Source organism: Numida meleagris, chromosome 19, assembly GCF_002078875.1.
Source record: "Numida meleagris isolate 19003 breed g44 Domestic line chromosome 19, NumMel1.0, whole genome shotgun sequence".
In the NCBI taxonomy this organism is placed as follows: domain Eukaryota; kingdom Metazoa; phylum Chordata; class Aves; order Galliformes; family Numididae; genus Numida; species Numida meleagris.
Genome location: NC_034427.1, coordinates 11,674,720 through 11,702,565, shown reverse-complemented (window position 1 = coordinate 11,702,565; position 27,846 = coordinate 11,674,720). Strand labels below are relative to the sequence as shown.

At 46.2% G+C, this 27,846-nt stretch overlaps 1 long non-coding RNA gene across 1 annotated transcript; it reads left to right on the top strand.

Moving 5' to 3' along the window:
* Nucleotides 17,558-27,785, top strand: LOC110408087. Its single transcript, XR_002444151.1, has 3 exons — nt 17,558-17,628; nt 17,719-17,846; nt 22,596-27,785. It is a non-coding gene; the product is annotated as an uncharacterized LOC110408087 (long non-coding RNA).

Below are 27,846 nucleotides of genomic sequence, written 5' to 3'. Positions count from 1 at the left end.
CCTGACCACAGGAGGTGGAGATGATGCTTTGCAGACACTCCAATGTTGCAAAGTCTCCTTCCACCACCAATCACGGATGCTGATGTTTTGAGGAGCTTCTCTGCTCAGGTGTTTTGGGGACCTGCCAGGAGGTGGATCTGGGTTGGCTTTTTGGGCATCACCCCTTGTGCTGGTGCAGTGCTGCCTGCAGAGGTTCGTGCTCTGCCCGTACTCGCACACGTGTGCCCTCAGTTCAACTCCTGAGGGCATAAGGGAGGCTGACATATGATTTGTTGGGGTCTTTGTGTTATTTCCTGGGCTGTGCAGGGTGCCTCAGGCTAGATGCTGAGGGTCTTCCAAAACTGAGCCTCAAATCAAACATAGTAAATTAAGCTAAGGCATATGCAACGCATCATGGCAGTATTTATGTTTGCAGCCTCCAGCTCCAGTATCAAAAAGCCTCAGAGATGAATGCAATAAATAGCCAGTTCACAGGGGAGTTGGCAAGATTTATTATGTTTATGATTCTGCACAAATATTGTTGACAGATTTCTTTTGATACAGAGATAGCTTCGCACACAGATCGGCAAGCAGAGCTAGACCTGAGGGATTCGCCCCCAGCTGAAGTCTGCATCGTCAGGTGCCTCTAGTTCCTTGTGTGCTGTGTTTTAAACAGTGCCATATGAAGGGACTTTACACACACAGCGATTATGTGCCACCCTTCTCTGGTGGTAACAGCAGTGTTTTTGGTGGTGTTGTATCATTGTCATTAGGTTATAATCATTATTGGCTAATTCAGTAGAGTCCTAAACGTTCGCGATGCACTGCAGTAACTGAAACATGCAGAAAGCATCCCATTAAATGTGTAGTCTGAGGCTTTGGTACCAGTGCCATGGAATAAATGGGAAGTTTCCCTCGATTTCAGTAGGAGCTGGATCTTGCCCAAATGGTGCAAAGAGCCTCCCACACTCCAGAACAAATACAAAGAGACATATGGTTACTGTCAGGGGAACAGGTGGATATTCACATGGTTTGTGAAGGAGCTGGAGACAGCTTGTTGCATTTTGATGAGAAGGTTATTCCAGGCAACAGGAATAGTGTGAAAGCGGGGAGAAGTACAGCATGGTGGTGGAGGCATGGGTGAGACTGGGACGTGAGGGAGAGGGGAACCGTTATGAAGAGGTTTGGAAATGGGGAGGGAAAGCTCGACTTGATATGTGAAAGAGGTGGAGGGAAAGCTCAGCGTATCTGAGGAAAGGGCTCCGTGGTGGCTCTCACTGGGGCTGGAGGCAGTTGTGGAGGATGGAGGGCACAGGACAGCCCGGGCTTGGTGCATCTGCTGCTGAGATCTGGCCCCTTTCTCTCCCTGCCAGGCATGTGGTTACAGGAGAAGCATGACTCAGGACATGGTGCTGAGCAGGGCAGGGGTGGCTGGGGCTGTCCCTCCCACCTAAGGCAGCTCAGGCATCGCATCGCCTGCACCTCTGGAGAGCAGTAAATCACCAGCCCAGGGGAGCTGCCTTGCTGAACACAGGATCCTCTTTCAGCCACTGTCATTCAGCACAGCAGGAAACCAAAAGCTTCTGATAGCAGAGATGAGATGCAGCTTCCAAAGAGCAGAATGGGGCGCAGGGACTCGTCCTGTGCACATGCCCCCACCGCGATGCTGCGGTCTTGCGGGCACAGCCAGCGTGGCTCGCACTGGTGCCTATTCAGCTCTTTCCTCTGCCCCAGGCTTGGAATAATCTTTGTGTGTGCTAGGAGCGGGTGGAGCGCCAGCCCTGGTTTGGGATGGAAAACTGAGATAGTCTTGAGAAATGAGCAAGTGAAGACATTTCTGTGCAGAAAACCTAAATGGGGGTTAGGCAGCAGTGTTGTGCTGACATACTGCAAATGTGCGAAACAGCGAGGATCTACCCAGTGCTGGCATGCAGCAGGTCAGAGATCTGCTAGAGAGCTCACGAAGACTGCCGCACCACGTTCTGTGCGGCGAACTGCAAGGCATAACTTCGTAATGGGAGCCCTTGTACTTTTGGCATTTACAAAATGAAGGCAATAAAATGTAATTGGAAAAAAAAAAATGAAGATGAATTCTGGGTGTTTGAGAGAATTTTGTAACTGGAACTCCTTGTTTATACTTGCTCAGCAATTAAGCTTCTGCAATGCTAAAATAGGAATGTTAATATTTTGGAAACGCTAAAATCAGCACCATCGCAGCTGTTCTAATGGATGTGTTTGGAAAGGCACCGAGTGAGATAACCGATCCTTGTGCTGTTACAGCTCGGGAATGGCTTGTAAGAATCTTCTGGAGCGTTTTCTGGTGTGTCTGCCAGCCCCCAGGAACGAGTTCTGAGCAAACATGACTTTCTGTGCATCGAGGGAAGCACTCCCCAGCCACTTTGTCAGAGCAAGTGAGCAGAAAAACCTGCAAAGCCCTTTGTAATGGCTGAGATGTCAGGGGGGCAGTGTTAGGGAGAAGGTGTTCCTCTGCACTCGAGGAATGGCTCGCATTGCTTGTTGCTGAAATCAAGCACAGGAGCGGGGAATGCCGTGGACTTTCAGCCCATAGGAGCCCTCTCCCATCTCTTCAGGAAAGGCGCTGGCAGGTCCTGCTGCCACCAGCTCTCGTCAGCTCCGTGCGGGGTCACACCTGAAGGGACCTCGGGCTGACGTGGGACCAGTTGCTGCTCCCAAAGTAATTGCAGCGAGCAACACAACCCGTGAAGTGGTTGGGCACGTCCTGCACTAGGCCGAGCTCTGCTCGCTCGCCGCATTTCCTGAGGCTTTTGCAGGCAGCGCTGCGTGTGCCCCGCAACAGATCGCGTTACCTCTGTTGCAGAGGCGGACGGAACGCCGGCAAATTGCCGCTGCGGACGGAGCAAGGGGCCGCGATCAGCGCAGCGTGAGCTCCCCCTGCCCGCCGCTGCGGGAGGAGCTGCCCTTCATCGTTCCCCTTCTCGGCCCTCTCCCCCGTTTTCATCTCGCCGCCTACAGCCTGGGAGCGAAACGCAGGACACGTATTTAAGGCTTCAACCTATTTCAGTCCAATAACGGAAGAAAAAGGGTCGCTCGGAAATGTTTTCATAGAATCGCGGAACCACAGCGTGGTTGGGTTGGAAGGGACCTCCCGCCCCCTCGCTCCCCCTGGGCCCCCCCTGCCATGGGCTGGCTGCCCCCCCCCAGCTCAGCCTGCCCAGGGCCCTGCAGGGATGGGGCATTACAGCTCTGGGCAGTGTCTGTGCCTCACCACCCCCACATCTAACCTAAATCTCCTGTTTTAGGTTCAAGCCATTCGCCCGTGTCCCATCGTGTAAAGAGTCGGTCCCTCTCCTGCTTATGAGCTCCGTCTAGGTACTGGAAGGCCGCAGTGAGGTCTCCCCGAAGCCTTCTCCGGGGATGTCAGACATTGTGTCAGTCGGATGGCAAAGCTTAGGAAGAGGGACGCTGCAGCGCTGTGTGCAGCACAGGAGCGTCACGGGAGTTGCCTTGCGTTGCCACGGCGGAGTAGCAGCAAAATGTTCTTCTAGAGGAAGTAACAAACGCGTGGCAAAAACCGGCAGCCTGCGCTGCTCCTGCAGGCGCTGCCCTGGCGGCTCGGTACCGTGTAAGGGTCAGCGGGGCACCCCGCCTGCCGGAGCCGCCCCCAACCCCCCCCGCTGCGGCCGCGGCTCTCGGGTCTCGCCGCTCGCTGCCGGCAGAGGTCAGCAGCGCCGTCCCAGGCGGCTGCCGGCGCGGAGCCCGTGCTCGGTGCGCGCAAATCGGAGCAGCTCTGGAAGCGGGGTGGGTGAACGCAGCGGGAGCGTCCGGAGCGTTGCCGGGGATGGGTTTGGAGGGGAAGCTCTGAGGCTTTTCTGCTTTTCTCCAGGTTTTGACCGGGAGGGAGCAGGGTGTAGGGTTCGTCCTTTGGGGATGGGAATGCTCCTGGCTGTGGAGGACGAGCCGAGCTGCCTGCTGGCCTCTGTCTGTGACAAGTGGCACATGCTGGCCAGAGGGACACGGAGGTGGGGGGCAGAAGGATAGACCCCATGGAACGAGTCCCACTGAGGTCGGGGTGCCGTCAGGGAGCATTTCTGTGCAGCAAGCACAAATAACCCAAGCTCTTGCAACCTTACTGTGTCAACAGAGCAAAGTTATTCCACTTCATGTCTTCACAAAGTAAGAACTGTTTGGCTTAATTCAGTTTGTTAAGACATTTGGTAAATGATTCCTCATCACCAAAGAGTGAAACGTTCATTCTGATGCTCCAGAAGTGCTGCCTCTGATACTAGGTTTAGCTCCAGCAATGAGAAAAGGCACTTGTGGTTTTCAAAAGTTCAAAGGATCTTAAGATTTGCACCGTAGGGGAGATATGGTGATCACAACAACATGAGATTGAGACATTTCTTCCTGCTTCTGAAACACCAGACGATGTGAGGAGGAACTGCAGTGGGAGCTGTGCGAGGGAGTTTGGTCCTCCCCTCCTGCTCAGCCCTTTGGGACCTGCTAACAGTGCTGCTGGTAATAACAAATAACAGCATCACTTGGTTCTCCTCCAAGAATTCTGAAGTGACTGCTGCAGGATGACACGCTGCCCCTAGGTTACAAACATCCCCAAAAGAAAAAAAAAAAAAAAAAAAAAAAGGATGATGTTGCTATTGGGAAGGCCCAGCCTCTGAGATGAAAGGGACTTTTCTTCCTGGAAACCAGGGTTTCCTGAGGCCAGGGCTTAGTAGCCCTGTTCCCATGGTGCTGGTGGAAGCTGTCCCCACCCTGCAGCCCTGGTGTAGGGCTGTCACTGCCCACGTGGGGACATGAGGACACCCCACAGCTGTTGCTCCCTCTGTTCATGGCCACATCAGAGGCCCTCATGAGTTGGTCCCTGATGTGCAGCACCAGGCTTCGCACTCAGGTGAATACAGCTGCAGAAATCAACAGGGCAGGGCATTTTGCTTCTCTTCTCTGCTGTCAGGGCTTTGCAGGGTTTTTGGCACTGCTGGAGGCGTTGCTGCAGTGCTTTCCCAGCGTGTCCATGCCCCAGCAGTTTAGCAGCCTCTTCCCCTCTTCCTGCATTAAGCCACAGCAGCAGGCTTTATAGCCGAGGGCAAGGCTTTATGAAGGTTTGACTATCGTGATCTGATCCCCATCAGAAGCAGCCTTGCTCTGAGCTGCTCAGAGCCCTGAAAAGCTGTGCTGTGGTGCTAGAGATCATCTCTGGTCCTCACAAGTCCTACCTGCTCAAGGATGTGTGTGAGGTCCCTGAAACTGTGTGTGTTGGTGCTTGTATGGAGGTAAGGGTGCTCCCAGCGGGGATGCTGAAGGCACACTGAAGGAGCAGTGATTCTTTTCAAGCAATGAATGTTACTGCTGCATCTTTCCCAGCCATAGACTCCAAAAGTGTCCACTGAGATGCAATGGATAAATCACAACAGCAGTGTCTGGCATCTTTTCCTCTTTCCTCTGTCATACAACAGTGACCAAGTGCTTTGATGGATGCAGATCCTCAGGGGACATAAATGAGCACAGCTCAGCTGACCTCTGGGTGAGGTGTTGGTTTCCCCAGGATCTGGTGCAGTATCTTAACTCCTGGTCCTCGGCACAGGGCTGCTGAGGTGTGCTGCTGTGATTGTGAATAATGTTTTAATGGTACTGATTGAATAGTATACAATCTGCAGATTCTACTTCGGAGATGTTAATCTTGGGCTTGCTTATTGCTATGATGTAGTCAGATAAATGTTGTATTAACACACTTAGTATTTATTCTCTTCTCACTAGCACAGTTGGAAGTGCTTTATTCAAGTCCATTGACTGCAGAGAGCTGTGTGTTGGCTATTAGTATTCTTAATTCTTCCAAGCTGAATGAAGTGATTGTAAGGCAGGGAGTGTACTTACTGGTTGTAATTTGGATACTTTCCATTGCAAGGTACCGATGAGGAACACTATCCAAAAAACAATATAATTCAAAACAGTTTGGCTACTTAAAAAATGCACAAGAGATTAGCAAAGTATACACTGATGCAAACCATACACAGGCAAGTAAGGAACAGGGCAAAGCAAAACATTTTTAGCAGGTAAGCACCCACGCAGCAGCATGTGTCATATATCAAAGAGGCACAGACTGTAAAGCAACGTCCCGCAGTGTGCAGCGAGTGGAAGGGCTCCCAATAAAACCTTGGTCGTTCCTCTTCTTTGGTTTCACAAGCTGTCCTGGGTAGTGGTTGGGAAATTGAGTCCTAACTATCACCAGGGGACTGGAGTTGTCCCAGAGCAGGTCCATAAGCTTCTCTGGGATCCAGGAGACTGAGACTATTGAGTGCTTGGCAAACGTGGGATCCTTGCCTTGTTGGGAAATCTCTCTGCGGTGTATGCAAATATAGAGCTCATATACACCCTGTGCAGCAGTTCTGCTTTCCTCTTAGCATCCATAGTGTGGGTAATTGCTAACTGATTGAAAGCCAATGGGAAAATCTGTGAGATCCATTCTGTGTGTACATATACACGCTGTATTAACGTGATAGGAGATACAAGGGTTGTTTATGCATGCATCAAACTTCCATCTGTTTTGACTTGTTTTCTGCGTCTCTCGCATGTCAGTTTCCTGGAGTAGGTGGGCAGCAGTGCTGCGAGGCAGCGCTGTGCAGCCAGGAGGAACACACTGCACACTTTTGTGGAGATACTCTTTGTTTGATGTGTTTCCCAAACTGAAATGAGGGCCACTGGCTTCACGTGGGCGGTGTGGTTTCTGTATAGGGATACTCCAAGTATCCCCAGTGCATTTCTTTTGTTACTTTGTGAAGTGCAGACATGGCTCAAGAGTTACTGGTTAAGGTTGAAGTGAACCCTCTGCCTCCCACCTCCTGGTGCCTGGGGAGCACACACCTGAGGGCAGCGCTCCTCAGTTCAGCAAAGGTGCAGCTGGGAAGCAGCAGGTGCTCCGGTCTGCACTCAGCAAAGGGCTGTGCAGAGAGCCATGCCTTCAGGTGCATCAGTCTGAAAAAGAGTTGGATCAGAGCCTGGATAAGTTAAGGTCAGCACAGCTGGTAATTCTGCAACGCTGAGTGCTGGGGCTTGCATGGCTCCGGCTGCAGTGCACAGGGACATCTGGCACAGTTGGGACTGTTCAGATAAATGCAGACCTAGCACATTGCCAGGTACAGCAGGCACTCCTGAAGTGACTTGGGTTACAAGCTGGCTTTGCTGTGTAATTATGAGCATTACCTGAGCATTATCCAACCTGGATGTCACTGCTGCCTGGGCAGATAATCCCTCCATGTGAGCAGTGAAAGCAGGGATCGCCGCCACACCTCACGTTTGCAATTTCTGTTGTTTGCTGAATTATCTGCCCTGATGAATATGTGGTGTGGAATGGGCCAGGACAAAGGAGGAGAAGTTTAATTCGGCCCTTAACCGGGGCTGAAGAATACTAGGGAAAATTAGCCAAAAATATTTGTGTTTCCTGCCAATCCCTCTCAGTGATTTCTTTCTTTTTCTTTTCTTCCCTCCAAGTTTCACACAAAGCTCTGTCTTTGGGATTAGCTGTCTACAGGCAGCTCTTTGTTTTCAACAGAATTTAAGATTATGGCTGAGCCATAAAAGGGGAGAAAGGTGACCCTGGAGAGTTTCTGCAGCAGTAAATCCTGAAATATTCAGGCCTGTGACATTTTTGTAGCTGGCAAATGCTGGGTGAGGCATATCTAGTCAACACAGAGGCCCAAACCTGGTTAGGTTTCACAGAAGAACCTGCTACAAGTCTCAGGTTCATGTGGCATCATATACTTCTAAAGAGATCTTTCCGGTCAGATACCGAAAGGCTGATTTTGTTTGCGGCTGTTTGCAGAGAGGGGGTGAAAATGCTCCTGTTGTTAAACCTCTCGGGCTGGAGGGCAGCCAGACAGTGGAGGAAATGCAGGAGAGAGCATCACCACGATAAGGGCCGGCCGGACAAGCACCGTGCTGTCACATCAGCATGTTTAATTTACATTAACAGCTATCACTTTTACACTGCAGTGACCGCTAACACTGTTTAAGGAGAGGCTGTTAATGCCCCAGTTCATCACAGAATGGCAATAAATCAACAACCAGTTACAGAGACATGTCTAAGCCACCAAGTTTGAATTCACAGACCTTGGGACAAATGGGATTCTGAGGATTATTAACCCAGTGTGCTTATTGCAGGCTTCCCTGCTGGAATTCTTGTGCTAGAAGTCATCCATCCCATTATACAAGTAAGGCTTATGCAGGCAATGAGTTCCTGCTCCAAAATGCATGTATTTAGTGTTTGGAAGCAGGAAGGCAACTTGAGATGTGGTTTTTCTCCATATCTAATGAGTGTTATTATGAGGAAATCTTCTGCTAGATCAGATGCCTCCAATGATTCTTTTGCAGGCTTTGGATGTATTTAATAGGGTGCCAGAGCTCACCACAAATAGGAAGAGGAAAATCTTTGTGAAGTCTGAGGCTTTGTCACCATGGTGACATCTATTTGCGTTTGGAAGTTGCATTAGTTTGAGCTCGCATTTTTTTCTTTTTCCTGTCATTAAAGTTATGCCTCTTATCCTCTCGATTACCTCCTCCTTCTCTTCCTACCTCACGGTGACTGTGTTTAAAAACTAAATTTCCTGTCAGGGGACAAATATGCAGGATGAATTACCTCCATCCCTTAATGCCTCCAGCAAGCTGCTGAAGATGCGGTCCACGTCCAAGCAGACCTTATGTACAAATGCAAGGAGAACTACACAGAGTGTCTCTTCTTCTATGCCTAACAATTCAACAGCTATGATCAGATATGTTCAAACATGAGAGGTCTTTATCTGCCCTTTAATAATCATGAAGATGGCCACATTCAACCCTCCAAGGACTCTACTGGATTAGGTGGAGTTCACAGCAGAGATGAATTTGACCTAGTAAGTATAGCAGTGGTCTTTTGGGTTTGCTTTACATAGCACGCAAAAAAGCTCTTCAAAGGTTTGTGGTGCAACGTGACCTTGACTTCAACTCTCATTTTAATGGCTACTTGGAAGATGACAAAGACCACACTCTTTGGGAGATTGCCGTAGGGTGAGAAGCTTCAAAACCACATGGCCAAATCTAAGCATAAGTGAAGTCTGTGCAGCCCACACAACTGCAGTGGCAGCTGTCGGAAGTATGCCAGAGAAAGCTGTGTTCCTGGCTGACAACTGGAGGGTAGGGAGTCTGAAGCACAACTTAAAGCAAAACTGTTCCTTTGATTGGTATCCAAAATTGGTGACTGCTTCCTTTCAGGATGAGCATGCTGTGCCTAGGGAGATGCTGATAATCTCTTGAAACAACTGCAATCAGCATGGATTGGTGGGCTGATAGGCACTGTGATCAGTAAACAGTGGCACTTAGAGCACTTGGTTTTGATGAATTTGGGTGTTTACCTTGTTTGAGGGAGGAGCCAGTCATTTTCTAATGATTTTTTGACCACTGAGCAATGTGCTTTTAAGTAGAAGAAACTCACTCTTAACACCTGATTTTTAGAAGTTTTCTCCCTGCATTGACCAGGATCACACATCATCCCTCTCTGCCTCGGTCTGTCCTCATAATCAAGTTCACTCTCAGTAGCACGTATTTTATTAAATTTAGCTGTGAGAATGTCACCAATTATGACGGGAAAAGCAAGAGTGAAGGTTAGGGGGGAAAGGTGAAGGTTAAATTCAGACATTCGTGAGTTTATGGGGCAGTTTGTCCTCAAATCAAAGCCAGGCATTCATGTCAAGCTACATAAACAGGAATAAATGTTCATGGGAAACTTGCTAAGGAAGCAAAAACCCGTCAGAATATTTGCCACCAAAAAATGTGCTTTCTTCTCCCTTTCCCTCCTCTTGGCCCAAAGAAAGGAGATTGCTCAGAGCGTGTTGCTACCCTGGACAACGCAATAATTCTGAAGATAAAGATCAAAAAAAAATCCCTGCCAGAAGACACGCATTCATGCCCAGCAGCCTGCTGTGTGCTGCAGCCACTGCTGCGAGCACGGTCTGCAAACTGACTGGTGTAGGATCCTGGAGCAGAGGCGTGTGCCCAGCACTGGGGTCAGAGGACATATCCTGGTCTTTTCTGAGGTGTCCAGTGATGGTTTTTCTCAGTGTCACACCCTGTAAAAAGTTTAATTCAAGGCAGAATTTTGAGAAGGAACAGGAAAACCGGTGAGAATATTTTTTAGAAAGCAAATGAACCTCCCATCCTCGGCTACCTTTTATTTACCAAACAGAAGAAGTTTCCCTGTGTGATACATTTCTTAAATTATAGGTTTCCCGTTTCCTGGCATCCTAATAAAGTCTAGATGAATGATGAGAGAGTCTGCAGGGAGAATGAGTAAACATCTCCTACTGTCTGGAATGTAAGATGACTACTGTCTTATCCTTTGTTACAGGTTGTTAAGATAAAATTACCCTATATATCAACAGCGCTGTCAATGAAATTAGAAAGGGCATTCTACCTCCAAGCTGCCTGGAGGGCTCACAGAGGGAAAAAGAAGGTGGTTGCTTCTCTGTTTATTTTGGTTATCCACTCGCTATGAAAAAAAAAAAAAATAGGTGGTTTTTTGGGGTGCGGTTGTTTTGGTTTTTAATATGCAAATGAAAAGCAAAAGAAATGCCATGGAGGATATGCAGTTCTGGATATTCCACCAGCTGTGCAGGCAGGAAAGAAAAGAAACTGGGGCCTAGTGAAAATCCTGTGATAGTTCAGGCCTGAACTACAGTTGCAAGAAAGTTTGGGTGCAAAGAGACTCTGTAGTTATAGATTTGGCCCTCACAGAGGGCAGAGGGTGCATGTCCTTGAGCTCAGGGGGTTGGTATCCTGAGACAGCAATTTACATTTTTTGAGAAGATCCAACTAAATCTGATTATTAATGTTGTGCTGATGATTGAACTCGGTGATCTTACTGGTCTTTTCCAACCTTAACGATTTTATGATTAATGCAGCTCTAGGAAGTGCCTACAGATTTGGTGTTTTCTCTAGATTTCCTCAAGACATCTCTCATCCTCAAGTTTTGCCCCTTTGTTTGCCCCATTTCTGCTTCCTTTGCTCCTCATCTGCTCCTGCAAATATCTCAACTACAGTTTTAGGAGCACACCCTTGCACATTCCTGTAATTTACTAATGCACAGGAGCACTCCTTGTATTAAGGGAAAGTCCAGTGTCTACCTGTCTCACTTGTAATTAAATCGTGTTGCCAAAATAATCACTTATTTTCGGTTTGCTCATCATATTGTCTTCAGCTGTCACCACTATTGAATCCTATGGCCGTATAGGGGATCCAGAGCTTAGCTCCTTAGTGCCTCTGTTCCACACAAAATGAATTCTCTGCTCCAGACATTTCCCCTGGATCACCCCAGTGCTCCAGGGGGCTGTGCTGGGGCTTGAGGGCTTTTTGTGGAGAGACTTGAGTCTTATGCACGTTAAAGGTACCCACTTACATTTCCACTCATGTCTGTGGCAGACTCTGTTACTATCTCTCTCTTTTTCCTTGTCTTTGTTCTTACCACACGAGTTGTTTTTCCATTTTTAAAACTCAGACATCTCACACTTAGGGTATCTTTGGTTTGAAATCAAGAAACAACATAACTGAAAACAGTACTGGAGAAAAGCTGGAAATGAAAAACTGAACTTGGGTGAGAAACACTGTTGGATTTGCACCGCGTTCCTCAGTTTCTGCCATCTCATCTTTTACTGTGTCAGGGAGTTTACATGTTGCTCTCGTACACTTCTCTGTGTGCATGCATACATATACATGAGAATTTTTTGTGACAAGCTGTAGGGCTTTGCTCCAGATTTTCCATCCCTAACCATGTCAAAAGAAAATATCTTAATGCTCTATTCACAAAATGCTTTTGGCCTGTTTCCATTCGAACATTCTGCTTGTTTGCAGAGGCAATTCATTGAGGAGTTCATAAAACCTCCTTTTGCCTGAGTTTGTGAATGCCTGCCCTCTGCATGGGCTTAAAATGAAATTGTATTGGAAAAAGAACTGTATGGGATGCATACACTTTGCATACTTGGATATGTTTTCAAAGGAAGAGGTTTTTCCTATGGACTGAAGGATATAGCTGTATCACCTGCTAATTTTTTGGCTTCAAAACAGCACTAAGGAAGCAGCTGAGGTTTTTGACAATTCAGAGTTTCCAGCACTTATGTCTTTCCCTTAGAGAGCTCCCTCAGTAAAAGACAACCTCATGCTTTGGTTCTTGCTCCCTCGTTCCAGCAGAAGACCCTTCACTGTCTCAGCTCTCAGCCTAAAACCATGATAATGGGGACAAAATGGACTTTTCGCAGTCCTGCTGCCCAGCCCCACTGCAGTGCCAATAGCAGCCAGCACAAAACTGATGTTTGTCTTTATTAATCATGCACACGCAATCTGCAACCTGAACTGTGTACAGAAATGTATGGAAAAAGTGCAACCTGACCGCAAAAGTATTATTTTATAAATAAGGTCCTTTAGTAGTAGTTAATTGGATACACATTTTGCTGGATTCATGGAACATTAAAAGCTATCATATCCAAATTGACTGACTGAGTTCATGTTACATCTCCCAAATTACCAATGACCATTTGCCTTGCAACATCAGACCTTGGGTTCAGAAATCTAGCTCGAGGGCCTTTTTTAAGTACATGGCACTTTTTTTTCCTAATAGAGATTGATTTAGTGTATGTTTAATGGCCCCATAAATCACTCAACATGCCCAACTCGCATACAAATTCTGCCAAAAAAAAAAAGTTTTCAAGGAAGCAGATGCCTTGTACTTGGAACCAATTTGCCTTGCTCGCTGCGTGTACATGAGCCCACCATTTCAAGATCCTCCTAATAAAAATGTTTTGCTCTCCCAGGTCTGAACATTGGTCATTTTCTCTGGGGCTGCTTTCTTACCATGCCAAGTTAAACTTGGGCAATTCCCCTGCTGTGCCCGTTCTGTTCTAGTGCCTTGTAGATCAGCAGTAAATAAGAGAAGAGCAAGCAAAAGCCAGGGTCGCATTGTGCTTGCTCTTGTGAAGATGTATTGTGTGCAAAGTAGTGTGCTATCAAATGGCATAGGTCATTTTTCATTACCCCACTGAGGATGCAGCTCAAAGCAGAGGATTATAGAAACTCATTTCCTTTGGTTAAGGGAAAAAAAAAAAAAGAGTTAACATTCAATAAACTCGAGGGCTATGACGCAATGTGGCCCTCAGAACCTTCCGAGTGGAGCTGTTAATAGCTTCCTTTCCCAGGACGCGGGTTTGCCCCATTCACTTATCGACTTTGATGCATTAGTAAAAGAAAATATCAACCCCTCATAACTCTCAGAAATGATACAATACATCACTTGGAAGTAAGCTAGGATCAACACGTTGTTAGCTGTTTGATCTCTCGAGTCAAAATTAATGATAGGTGTTTTGCACACAAAAAAATGAATGTTAAAAGCCTATTTAAGCTAACTAAAGACATCCATACAACATCAGGGTTGAATTGGAGGTGATTTCCTGCAATGCAGCTGTTATAAGTTTATCAGTCTGCGGGTGGCAGTAACCAGTAATCATAACCAGATTGCAGAAGGATGGGATGGAACTTATCTTTAAATAGAAGATCTAACTAACTAACTTAAGAAAGCTGGTTGAGAACTAAGTTCATGTACTGTTCACTAGAACACCCAAGGCTCTGAGAAAAGCCAGTTTTCTGTATGCTTTAGAGAAATGAAATGATTCTGAAGGTTTAACTGCCAAGCAGGGAGAAACCAAGGTTTGTGATGATTAACAGCAGACCTCCTACTCTCTGGTACTCGCAACATTTACACAGTAATGATAGCTAATAAGAAATGGCATTAAGAAATATCTTCGACTTTCTCCACTGAGATGTTGGCATAGGCTGCTGATAAACTTTTAGTCCGTTCTCTTGTGACATGGAAAGATCTGTAAGGCAGCATATATTTCTAGCAGAAGAACGGTTGGAAAAATTCCAAGAAATGTCTCTGAAGAGCCACAGAGAAGTGCTGCACTGTGAGACAATGCCTCTGGACATCTACAGCCTGTTAGTTTTAATGCATCTTGAATTGCTTCCGTCTGCAGCTAATCTGACCACTGGAAACAGTCGCTTTTGCAATGCCCTTTAATTTTTCTGATTTGCGTGTGGGCGGTATCTGTTGGTATTAATATGAATGTTTTCCGGATTGAATTAGAGAAAACAAGACAAGCTTTCAAAGCAGCATCAACTTTCTTTGAGAAATGTGAACTCAGGAACAAGTACGAGGCAGTAGGAAACCATGAGGATGATTTAGGTCTGTCCCAGATCACTGCCATGCAACCACAAAAAGGAGTGACAGAAAAGTCCCACTGGATTCTCAGATCTCTCCGGCACCACTCGACGGTCTCATTATACCTCTTTGTTCTTAATTTTGCCGGATACTCGGCCCTTTCTGTGCACTGCTTCGGGTGCTCCAGCTCCCATCGGTCAGAGCTCTGCCCGCAGCCAGCAGGGACACCCCTATTTCCTAACTCGCTGACCCACGCAGACCCGCTGTTTTCCATGAATGAATGAATCCCTTAAACAGTTAAGGAATGAGCCAAAATCTTCTTCCATCCCCAAAGTCAGCTGAACAAGAGCTTTGTTTTAACACTGACCTGTGTTTCAAATAGCTGCTGTTTTAGCCTTTCCCATCAACAGCTGCCGCTCGTGCCTCCGCTCAGTGCTCCCTCCTGCAGGCAGCACGCCTCCCTGTGTCTTGTGCATATGGTGTTAGCCCTGTGCTGAAGCTCAGTTCTAGAAAGCAGAGGTCTGGGGAGTTTCAGATTGAAAGACAAATTGAAAAATGGCCGCTACGTTTTAAAAAATAAGTCTGTTTTAAAAATTCTTTACACATTTTTCCTCCAGACTTTGACAAAAGTTTAGACCTAAGTAATTCTTCCCTGTGCTTGATATCTGTATTTTAGCTATACAACTTCATTTTTCATAGATTTTTAAAATGTAGCGGATGTTTTTCAGTTCAAAAAAAGACAATTATTGATAAAACTGAACAATTATCATTTGTTTCAATTAAGACACTCAACAACTTCCAGTTTTTTGTTTTCCAAATCTTGCTCAACAAAAACTCATCATTATTTCCCCGTAGCCATGGAATCAGCTCACTCCCTTCTTCTCCCTGATGGGACCGTAAAACCCTCAGCTGGCAGATCTGTCCGCCAGGCAGAGATGTGACACGTTGCAGCTATCTGGAGATGGTAAGTTTTCCATTGAACAATGTAGCAGAGAAAAAGCAACTTAATAGCCTGTGGATGACAGGTGGATGGTGGCTAAATACTTGCAATTTCTGACCCGCTGTGTTTCCCATTTGTTATTTCTTTGGAAGTGACTCATCCCAGGCAGCCCAGTCCCTGCTCCAGGCAGCTGGACCAGGCAAATCCTACAGCAACTTAGTGCTCATCTGCTCGCCGGTGTGCTTACTCCTTGCCAAATCTTTGGGCATAAAGTGTGCCCTCTTATGTGCAGCGTCAGGGCTTTGCATGCTTCACAGCCCATATTGTCATATCAGTTCCTTTAAAAACCCTGGCAAATCTGCAAAATAAAAATGTGTCACCACTCTCATTTACAGTTGGGAAAATTGGAGCACTGATAGGTGATGTCTCCTGCCCAGTGATATGCGTTGGATGATGGGAAATAGAGATCAAGGTTCCATACCCAACTTTTCCATATTATACTGAGCTCTGTCTTGTTTAACATCCAGAAATCCATAGGTCAGTCCAAAAGTAATGCTTTGTGTTTATTTCCATGGAAACTGCAACAGATACAAAGAGCATAATGATGCTATTTGATAGAGCAGATTCTCAGCTACGAAACAGTAATCACAACCATTAGCTGATTTGTGAGAATGAGCTGATTTGGATGCTCTTTATTTCGTGGTGCGACAGCTGTGTATGGCCATCTAGAACGTGGCTTGTCTTTCTCATCACTGTCACCACTGCTGAAACGCACCGCCCACCACCTCGCGGTGTTCACGTCCACTCTTTGGTCTCCATAAGCATTTGGCAAGTGTTGATGAATGCCAGTGGGTGCCATTTTTTCTGCATGCAGGAGTTCAGTGGCACACCTTTGCTCCATATGCACTTCTGTGACAGATGCCATTCTGCCAGACTGCCCCTCTGCTGCCAGCTGTCACACGGCAACAAAATGTAATGGGATATTGGCAGGAAGGTTCAACCCTTACTGCCACACCACCAACACCTGCCTCTGATATTATAGGCCGGCAGCACAAAATAGGAGGCATTACTTTCAGAGCAGACCTGTACAAATATCAAAGTTCGGTATAGGAACTTAGTCTGTAGCGGTCTGAAATACTCCAATGTGTTAATCACTTAAGATACATCAAGGGCTGCATTAAGACATTGTGCTTTAACACAATCCTTCCGCTCATGAATTCACGGTTAAAGCACAGCCCGGCTGGAGCACGGCGTATCAGTTTAAACTGGAGGGAAATCTACGTGCAGAAAACAGGGGAACTGGTAAATAACCGGTTATGCGCTTCAGACCACTGTCACTATCCTGTCTTCATTGCAAAGTACTGAATTCCTAAATGTGGAACCCAGATGCAAAAATAACAAGGACCACATTAAAGTAATGCTAATATACAAGCTCTGGTTTTAGAGGAGGATGCGGAAGTGCTCGGGAGGCTGATATAGGACTTGGGGAAAGATGGTGCAGCATCCAATTGCTTTTTCAAATAATGCGCGAGGTAAAGGTTTTTGTGACTCCACCAAACTTCCCAGTGTGCGGCCTTGGGCACATGAGGCTGCGCACATCCCCCGCACACATGGCAGGCCCCAGCCCCTCTGCAGACCTGGGCCCTCAGCTGAGCAGGCAGGCTGAGAGAGGGCATACTTGGGAGCAGAGCGGTCATGGGGTGTGAAGCATCTCCCCTCTGTACTGGTGATTTCACTAGAATCACCTCAGCTGCCTTACACATTATAAAAGAAGAATGACTCTAAAGCGCTGCTGAAACGCACGTATGAAACGAACCCAAGAAGCCCCCAGAGCACCACCTTGCAGATAACGTGTGCTCACAGGTGAGCACAGCTCATCAGGGTATTAGTTTTGTTGCTTGTCCACACGCAGGCAGACGCAAACCTAAACCTAGGCACTTCTGCAGATCCAGCTTCTGCCTCTTCCCCCTGTTGCTGCAGCTCTCCTTGCCATTTCTGCCCACCTGCCATCTGCAAGCAGCCCAAGCCCCACTCAGAGGCCTGCCTGCCCTCCTGCCTCTCCTCTGGTGACAGGCCAGGCTGCGAGCCCACAGGGAGAGGAAGGCAGGCCATGGGGTGCCTCCATCCCCACAGTGGTGTTGGCGGGAAGTTCCCCAGCTGGGGGCCGGGCACGTGGGTGGCTGCGTGTGGCCTGCAGGAGTCTGCAATAGGCTGTGATGGCACAGTGCAGCGAGGTAAAGGTGAATGCCAGCACTCACTGAGCAAACAGGTGATGGCTTCATTAGTGAGCTCCTTGGGGCTGGAGCCTCCAGGAGGGCAGGTACGGGCCCTGTACTTCAGCTGTGCCACCTGGGGGAAAGGAAATGATGCCTTCTGATTGAGAAAACCTGATGGGTAAATGATCAATAAATGAGGTGATAATCAGAGGACCTCAAAGAGAACTGGGTTATAACATCAGGATTTTTAGCTAAGAAGCTGTGTTGAGGTGGGGGCTTGGTTGTTGAGGCCTGGCTGGAGGGGGCAAGGCTCCTCCTGCAGAGGTGAAAGCTTTGTGCCTGCGGTGTTCTGATGGCAGCCAGAAGATGTGAGCCTGCTGTCTCTGGAGGGATGGAGTGCTGGTGCTACCTTGCTGTTGTGACCTGCTTCTCTTGGGAAGAGTCTGTGAGATGGAAATGAAAAACCCTGAAATTTGGCACTGTGGAGGTAAGCTTTATTTTTTTTAATCTTAAAAAATGCAATGTGTTAGTCTGGAACAAGTGCTAAACAGGGCAATGAGACTGAGCAACCAGAAGCACGGCCTGCAGGAGCAGCCATGTTGTGCAGGGCAAGGCCAGCACTGCCTGCCTCCATCTGAGCCAGCCTGGGGATGGGGCTGTGCGTGGCGTGGTCAGGGTGTTGGAGCTGAGCACAGAACAGACTGTAACTTAAAATACTGCATGAAACCTCTGAGAGGAGTTCTTGTGTGATGTTCTTTGCTTGATAGTAAATAGTATTTTAACTATTATTCAAGTACTTGGCTTGTTCTGGCTTTTCCTTCTTAGTCCTGTCAGGGAATCAGGACTAGCTGTGTATGGCAAGCTAGGCAGCTGCCTTGCTGTGGCTAGCAGGGTCCCTCTGTTGGCAGTGCACTTTGTGCCTTGTTCTGCTGCTCACCTTTCTGCTCTGCCCACTACCAGGGATGAGCACCACGCAGGTGGTTGTGGGGGAGCACAGCACCGAGCAGGGAATGCTCCTGCAAGCTTCCCACTCACCAGACAATAGAGTCCTGAACTTCTGAATTTGCTCAGTGGAGCATGAGCATGTCGTTAAAGGAAAGTGTGGCTGTTCCTCTATCCTTGTGGGGACTAAGATCATTGCTTGTAACAGGGATGTGTAAGCAAAGAGTAGGAGCTGGAAGTTGGTGTTCTGCCTTTGAGAGCTTATTGGCCCTTGTCCTAGGGACAGCAGAGCTCAGCCTGCAGTTCTAGCTCAAGGGATAGTGCTGCCCTGCTCCCCAACCCTGGGCGGGATGTGCCGAGCTTTATCCCACAGCGAGCTGATTCCAGCTTTCTGAGTAATGCTGTTTTATGGGGATAACTTTCCTTTGATCTTGCAGACAGGAGTCCACAACAGCTGCTCTGGGATAGATAAGGACAGCCACTCTCCAGACTGATGGTGTTTGGAGATTAGTGCTCAGGACATTGTGCAATGGAAGCGTGCAGCCCATAAAGGCACAGTAGTCCTGTTGGTGTGTGCACCTGCAGTGTCAGGGAAGGGAGCATTCTGCTTGTGTGTCAGGGCTGCAGCATGTTGGGTGTGGGGTAAGTGGGCAAACTCCTTTGTCTTCCCCCTCTGCTATATACCCACAACTACTACGTTTTAGGGAGACTGGGAGGAGATGCTTTTCTTGCCTGTTTAAACCTGGGGTGTGTGCTAACAGATGGATGTGAAGGCAGCTCAGTGCTGAATCTGGAGGTTGCTGCGAAGATTTTTTTATTATTATTATTAAATGGAAGAATCTTAATAGCAAACTCTTCTCTTAAAAGAAAGTTTTTAATAAGAAGTTCTTAAAGCTTGTTACTCCAGAAAGACTCACTTCTTTTTGTGTGATAAAACTTAGGTGTTTCTTTGGTCTTGTGAGATAATGCATTTTTGGCAATGTTGGCTTTGGGCTTCCTGCAAAGGTCACTGAAATCTGGCAGATGTATGCACTTCCAGTAGGAATAAAGCTCTGCATTCTCCTCAAAGCTTGTAGAGGAGGTAAAACAAAACAAAAAAAATACTCTGCCTGGATGAACCAGGTTGAATGTTGGTCACAGTAAGTCTGAGATCTTGTGCTCACCAGGAATCTTCTACTTCTGAGGGCAAGTTGGGCCTTTCTGTAGGGGTTGTCCTACAAAGTGAAGGATGGCTGTGTAATGCTTGGAGCAAGGCTGCTGTGACCCTGTGGCCTTTGTCACACCTTCCTTGGCACATGGGGATGTTGTGAGCTGAGATCCCTCTAACAGCAATGCTAGCCTGGCCTGCAAGAAGCAGGACTTGCTTTAGGAGGCTGCCAGAAGTGTGGGTGAGACTGTGGAAATAACCTTTGCCTGTTGTCAAAGGTAGCAGGGAGCAGTGGTGGACATGACTTCACTGTGCCCGCTGCTTGGTGTGAGTAACCAGTTCCATACATTTCCATGCCAACCATCATTTCCAGATGCAATGACTAGCACGGTATTTTCCATCTCCAGATCTTGTTTGTACTGGCATGATTTAAAATACTTTGTGTAATTACAGTGTTTCCTATAGTCGAACTGCTAGGGCAATGCATGCTGCTTGGAAGTTTCTTCTTTAGCTAGTAATTTTGTTAATGACAGTAATTCAGATAATCTATCCTTGTGGCCTTGTGGCTTGCAGAAGTAGAGGGCTTTTTTCTGTAATGCAACCATATCTATATATAGCTCAGTGGATACTGAGTATTCTAAATGTGTTAAAGTAAGCTTGACTGAGAAATTCCAGTCCCATCACCACAAACTTTCTGCTGTTACCCTTTAATGCAATCAAATAAGTGAGGGAGAAAAGGAAAAGGACAGAGAGGGGAACTTGGCAGGCTGCTGTGGGCACAGGCTGGCTGTATCACACGGCAGCTTTGGATGCACACTAACAAAGACTCCTTAAATCGTTGAGTGGTTCTGAAGATGCTGGAATTCTCCTGAGCTAGGCATGCTGGATAGAGGTGGAAGAGCCCAAGGCACAGTGAGAAACCCATAGGTTGTGTGTTGTGGTATGCAGCCCTGGGACTTGTGGGATGGGCAGTCTCCAGAGAGGCATGCTGCCAGTGCCTGACCGTGTCTGCCCCCACAAGCTAACACGTAAGAAACAGCAGCTTTCTGTTAGGGATGGCTTCAATGAGTGGCAACAACTTCAGGAAGCAGATGAGCTTCATTTTGGCCTACAATTGACAGCACAATAAACAATTTTGTCAGCCAAATATGACAACATCTATTGAACAGAGGAAAATCTTTCTGTTTCTGGAAACGTCTGAATCCTAAATCTGCTCTCATTCGCTGGTTAAGTCTACTGCTGAAGGAGACACGTCTAAATTATTGCTGGGAGAAACTGGTCAGACAGATCAGAGGCAGCCATCTCCCTTGATGTGCAATTACATGTGCTGCTTGCTTTGAGAAGAGGCCAAAGCAAACGGGAAGCAGCAATTAAGGTAGGCACTCTCAATGAAGACTGAAAGTATAGGGCACAGTGTCTGCTGGTCATCACTGTACAGGAAATCTCCCCTTAAATACCACACTGTTGAGGAAGATTTTGAATGCTGATTGAGTAGCTGTTTTATTTTTCCTCCAGAAGATTCTCATATGTAGAGGAGGATGGGAGGAACAGATGTTGATTGTACATTTTATATGACGAATACTGTAGTGCGAAAGCTTACCCAGTTCCTGTCCCCCCAGAATACTCTTCTGTAAGTCTGTGTGTGTGTGTGTGACCTGTGGCAAGTTGTTCAATCCTACCCTCTCTCCAGAGGCAGGGAATAGTGGTGGAAAGATTTGCCATGCCTTTGTCCTGTTAACCCCTATATTTTTCATAACTGGGGGATACTGAGTCTGGAATGAGGTCTTGAGGTCACTACTGTCATACCAACCATAAATCACCAAGAATCATGATTTTGATGCCTTAAGCAGTAGGAACAGCAAGTGCAGCCTTACTGATATTCTGTGATCACATAATGCATTGCAGATTGCAGGAAAGAACTGTTTAATACTTGGCATGTCATGTCCAGGATGTTTGTCTATAATGTATGTGGGAAGTAGTGTGTTTCCTGTAAAGCAATAAAATCTCATTGAAATCTAACTGAATTTGGAATTGGTATCTAAACAGATTCAGATATAAACACTTATCTTGTAGGCAACCTATGTGTAGGGTTGTTTCTGCCACTTCCCAGCAATCTGAAAGCCAAATCTAAATCAAATGAAATATTGTCATCTGGTTCCAGGGGCAGGGAGAATCCAGCAGCCTTGCCAAAATCCAGGTGGCAGCAGGAGGGCTAAGCTGCTTGTCTGTGATACCTGTAGGTGGTGTATGCACAGAAGCATTGTGGAAGATGCTTTGGAAACATAACAGAGAAGCTGGGTATGTTCTGCCTTTCCCTGCACTTGTACTACAGGGTTAGTTATGCCAACAGAAATGCTCTACTTGAACTACAGAAGTCTGTTATCTGGCAACAGGAAAGTGTATTTATTCCCTTTCATCCTATCTGCTACTCACCAGGCTTTGCTTAAAAATACTGTAGGGGGTGAAACGCCTTTCAAAACCTAGATAGAGATTCAACTTTATAGTTCTTAGGACAGTAATCAAGCTACCTTACTTCTCTTAATTGTACACACACATTTTAAAAAATCACAACATAAACACATACACACGTCTGTAAAGGTATCTGAAGCACAGCAGTGGTGAGGACTAAAGCAGGCGAAGAGGTGGAAAATCTCTGGCAGTTCAGGAAGGTGGCTTGACATTAGTGCTGGACAGATAAACATGCAGACGAGCTTGCTCCAACCCTTCTGAAGTGCTAAGAGGGGCTGGCTGTGCCTGGCTCTGCAGTGTTTGGTCCTCATCTCCACAATTGCCCAGTATGACAAATGTTTCCCAATGAACCTGTTCATCCAACAAATCAAACCTTCCTCACTGTCAGCCACAGAGCCTTCGAAGGAGAAGAACAGTTGCCCTCATAATAAAGAGCAACATTCTGCAAACAGATATATGCTTATGTCTGTCTAGCAAGTTGTTCTGATGGAGGAACATCAGCTTCCCGTGTCTATTTGTGGAACTGTGTGGCTTACACTACTTACACCATTTATTGGCAGTTTGCAGTAAAGGTTTTGCACTTGTCCTGGTGTATGCACGGAAGAACGGTGTTTGAGGAGGCTAACTGTGGTTTGCTTGCATTATGTTAAAAGCATGGCACTGATCTTATGTTTGTAGGGAGCCCCAGAATACCAAATCTGTGTTTGACGGATCAGCTAGAGACTGACCTCAATAGCAACAATCCTCGTGGTCTGGGCAGCTTTCCAGCTAATGAGGGTATTTCAAGAGGAGGTGGGTGAATCACAGTTGATATTTCCCTGGTCTTTATCCATTTTCATAAAGGGAAGGGGGACGCATCAGAGAAAACATCAGAGTATGTCTGACACATGGTCTGGAAGCGAAGCAAAGGCAACTGCAGTATCCTGCATTGTTGGCAGAGATGTTCTCTTCATTTACTGTCTGAGAGGTGCTGCAGCAGAAAAACAGATCTGCTTCCTCAAAGACTGTAGGTCAGTTATGTTCTCCAGATGGGAGGGACAGTCTTAATTTGTTGTTAGGTCTCACCCATCTCCCAGGAAGGAGCCTCCATTTCTTTTAACTTTAGACTGTTATGTTTTGCCCAAACAACAGGTTTCTCAAGGCTTCTTCTTGAGCCAGGTGAGAAACATGAAATAGATGAATGCAAAATACTATCTTCTTCCTTTGTAATTAGTGCAAATGAAAAAGCCTTGAAGCTGATGCTTTGCAAGTACTAATTAATAGGACTGTAATTGTGACTACATATTGCTACTGTGGAGGAACTGGGCTGCCAAGTGTTGCTGAAGTCACGTAGCTCACCCTGGTTGCAATGTTTTCTACTGAACATCTTGCTGTCAGCTGCCACTAGAAGCAGGAAATATCATAAAGCTGGGAAAGGCTGATACCATTTGTGCTTTGGATTGGTTATGCTTTCCACCTATTGCTGTGATGCTGAAAGCATTGCAGCAGTTCTTCCAGCTCTTGGAGGGAGATGGCTGCCATACCGGATTAAAGGCTGAAATAGTTGTGAGACTGTGACGAAATGATATACGCTGCCAGCAAACATGGTGGAGGTCTGGGTGAGTGTACTTCAGGCTGGAGCCTCGCCTTCATCCCTATAAGGCTAACATCACGAATTAGTACTTCTCCATTAGTACTTCTTACTTGTCTCTGGACCCAGTAGATACTGCTGGACTTTGGGATCATGCCCTACTATCTCTGAGTGTGGCCTGAGCACATCCCCACTGGAATGAGCTATGAAGAGCTTTGTCTTCCTGCAAAGCAAAGATGCCAACTTTAAAATAAAAATCTGGAAATAAACAGTTATGATCCACTGAAATTCATAACAAAGGACAAATTGAATCCTTCATGCTGTGTAGCAGCCATAAATAAAGGCTTTATGGTTGAGAAGTTGCAGGCAATGTTCCAGCAAAATCGGATTTATTCCCTCCCCACCCCCTGCAGTATAAATCTCTGGAAATGGGGGTTCCAAGGGCTGCTCTAACACAACGTTAACTGCAGCTTCTTAAACCAGACTCCCTGCCAGTATTTACAGTTCACGTTCTGTGCATGGTATGTGTGTATATTACTGCACCAGCTTTTACAGTTGATTTCTCAGTAGTCATGTGAAACCAAAACAACTGATGGACTGAACTTGGAATCATTTGTGTATGACTCCAATTTAAAGGAAAAAAAAAAAAGGGGTGTGGGGAATGTCTGCTTTGTGGTTAGGATAAAGATTGCTTGGTTAAAGTTGCTCCAAGTCAACGGAGGCCCAACCTCCATGAATGCTGAGTTACTTCTCCCCCAACATCGCTGGCCAAGTTTGCAGGAGAAACCTAAGAGATGGATTTTAATGGGTGATTGTACAGCTGCAAAGTGAGGAGCTTTGCAGTACCTCTAGTAACTGTCTAATTAGAGTTCGAGCCCTGAGGTTTCATAAAATAAGGCCTTGGAGTAATTGACTCCAAGTCTTAAAACTGCAGTCAAGCCAGGTCATTCCCTGTTAAGGAAGAACAATGTAGTTCACTGGATTTTTAGTGAGAGATTCTAGATTCAGGATCCAAGTACTGGTCAGTGTTAGCAGAAGGTCACTGAGAAATGAATAAAGAAATCAGAAGCAAAACTTTATGGTAGTCCGTTTTGGGGTAGAGGGGTATGCTGGTTTGTGCTCCCTTCTTGTGTGCGTAGTATACAGTAGAAGCTGGATTCTAAAATGAGGAATTTGTTCTCAAGTATCTTTATGGAGAGGCTGAGTAGTGCTTCTGCACAAGTGAGACGGATGTAGAGCCAGCGACCTCTCTGCTTTTGTCTACAGCTTGTTACAAACGCCAAACAAAATGGCTTGCGTTGCTGGGACTTGAGAAGTGATATCTTTGAGCTCTGACCCTTCCTAACGGAATCCAGACACTGCATCTCTCTGCTTCCATGTATTTTATATGAAGCACCTGACGCAGCAGCAACAAATAGCAGAGGAATAAATTCAACAGCTTGGAACAGTTTGCATTCATTAGCCAAGCCAGAGGTCACACTGCTGGTGTCACTGCTAGTGCCTGGCCTCTGCCAGGGCTATTGCCCATTGTGGGCCATTGTGAGCTCTCCACATGATGGAGATAAAGGGATAAATGTCTCCTGATGCCTCTAATGGCGCTTTTTGTACCCTGCAACCACGGTGACTTCCCAAACCTGCATGTGCTGCTTTGGAAGTTTAGCATCAGCCTGAAGTCCTCGGCTTGAGTTCCAGGTGCTGACACGCTAAAACATAACAGATATGCTGAGGGCCTGGGATCCCCTCCCTTTTCTTAAGAGCTACCTAAAATAAGATCATTAGGCCCAAGTTATCAGCAGCACAGGACTGTTAACTCCAGAGTCCCTTCAGCTTCCAGTTCAGAAAGGGTAAGTGCATGTTTCTAATTATGTGGATGTTGCAGTGAATACAGCCACTTACCCCTCAGCTCCAGACAGAAATGCTCCGTTCCCCAAATTACTGCTGACTTGGGGTCGGGTTTTACTGCAGACAAGCAAAGCCAGTTCTTTGAGAGTGAGGTTAATTCAAGCAGCTCTGTACAGAGCCTTATCCTGCAAATGGTTAAATCCTTAACTGTGCCCACAAAAACGGTCTGAACAATTAGCCAAGTGTGAAGCTACCTTTCTATGGTTTAATGGGACCAAAACCCTAGCCCCCTGTTCTCCCCTTGTTTCCCCCATACTTTCCTCCAATGAAAGTGGGGAGAAAGTGAAGCTGATGAATATAAAACTGAAGTCAAGCTGTCTAAAGACTGTGCTCTCTTCACTTATGGAATTAATCCAAACATCAGGTGGCAAAGCTCACAGTATCAAAATAAGTCTCAAAGCATTAAAGCTCAGTCCTCTCCTACTGTCTGGTCAGAAGATGGCCCCCTGGGAAACAATGATGTGCATGCTGGGAAACAAACCATTGTGTTATCAGAAACTTCTGATCTTTCTTTCCTTCTGGTTTAGAAATATGAATTTTACTGCATTAAGCAAAAGGGAATCGATATTTTGACTTAAAACAGGGTAACTCAAAGTGGCCTTAATAACCCATTTGTGTTGCTTCAGTACTTGAGTAATGAATGATTGTAGTCTAAAGTGCTGCTAGTTTTTGCCTCAAGCTCTTGTCAATCATTACCTGATAAATAAAAACTTCAAACAGACTCCTTCTAACTTAACTGGGCAGTATTTTTCTCCAAAGGAATGGCTGAATACAGTGAATAATGTGTTTGTGGCAGCTATGGAAGTCAGCAAGCAGGGTATCTGGATGGAAACATGCAGAGGATGCGAAGCCTGAACTCCAAGGATGGTTTTATTTCATCCAGAAGTGTCTGTTCCCATTGCAGGCGGAGCTGAAGGGAGTGAATAGAGCTGCAAAGGAAATCCCGTGGCCCTTGGCACCACCACTGAGCTGCTCTTGTGCTAGCCCTGCTCTGCTTCTGTTTTTAGGATCTACAGCTGACGCTTCCATAGAAATCAGAAATCTTAAAATTACCCACTCATTTAAATCATTACCTCTTATGATATGAACCTTGGCAGCGACAGAGGCAGCTTCCTGCCTGAGGACCAAAGGATTCTATTGTCAGAACTGGAACAGATCTAAAACAGCTCAATTAAGCAAACATAACATCCTCGAAGCCGGGCTTTGAAAGCAAGTTAAAATAACTGATCTATAAAATGTTATAAATGTGCTTTAAAATGTCATTACTCAGATAAATCCAGCAGTTCTGAAGCTGGTTCACTCAAGTTTTATGGCCCTGCCTGTTTATGGCAGTGTATGTATCCACATCAAGGGTTCCTCTTCCAAAACAGTAGATGAAGAGACAAAGCTACAGTAGCGCTCCAGACTGACAGAGGCTGCAATGAGCTTGGGAAAGGAGTTTTGGCTCCTGGGCTGGGAAAGCTGCTATGAAGCCCATCCAGCAAATTGTGAGTGTTTGTGGCAAAGCTGGAAACCAAGTGGTATTTTGTGATATAAGGCTGGATGTGTTGAAGTTGGTGGTGAAGCTTCTGTTGGCTGCTGTATAGTGAGGCTGGCGCTGTAAGGAGTGATGATGTCTTTCTTCTTTCATCCCTTTGCTGGAACCACATCTGGCTTAAAATGGGTTTCAGTGTGGAGAATTTGGCCCATACTGAGAAATACTGGAAGTATCTCTTTATAAGACTAGTCGAGACATACAAAGCCTGGGTAGACATCAGTTAGGTCAAGAAAGGTCTGTCTTCTCACGCTTTGCTGGACTTCACATCAGAACATCAAGCAAACTTACTTATAAACGTATAATCACTTATGAAAGGTGATAGTTTAACTCCAGAAAGCTGATGATTTAAGCTTCTGGATCAGCAAATACGTTTATGTAAACTGGCACAACTCTGCTCACAGTTCAAAGTAAACAAGAACCCAAAAATTGCTGTTATGCCCTGAAGATATGAAGTTTAGTTAACACAGGAATTTAGACCATTATTTTTTTCAGCTGCCTCCATAGCAATGCAATGTGGTATCCACAGTAGGAAACCTCCTGCCAGCAGCATCTCCAAAATATGCTAAAACAATCTAAATTAGAAAATGTCAGCTTCTTGGCTGATGTTCCTTTGGAGTTTCTTTTTTCCTTCCTTGTGCCTCTATAATTTTATTGGGATGACTAAATCTCTGAACTATGTTAGCAGTAAACAGAACTAATTTACCCCCCGCTTCTTTGAAACAGCTGCTGACAGCTGCACTATAATTCAATCATAGATCTTTGCAAGGCACTCTGCAAAACATATTCATATTTTTTTCATATTCTTTCCTCTGTTGTATTTGGACAGAAGGAGCTGCACCAAACAGTGACGTGCTGATTTTGCCAGTACGCAGAGATTGAGCTACATGGAAACAGATGCTCAAGGTGGAAATATTGCCCAG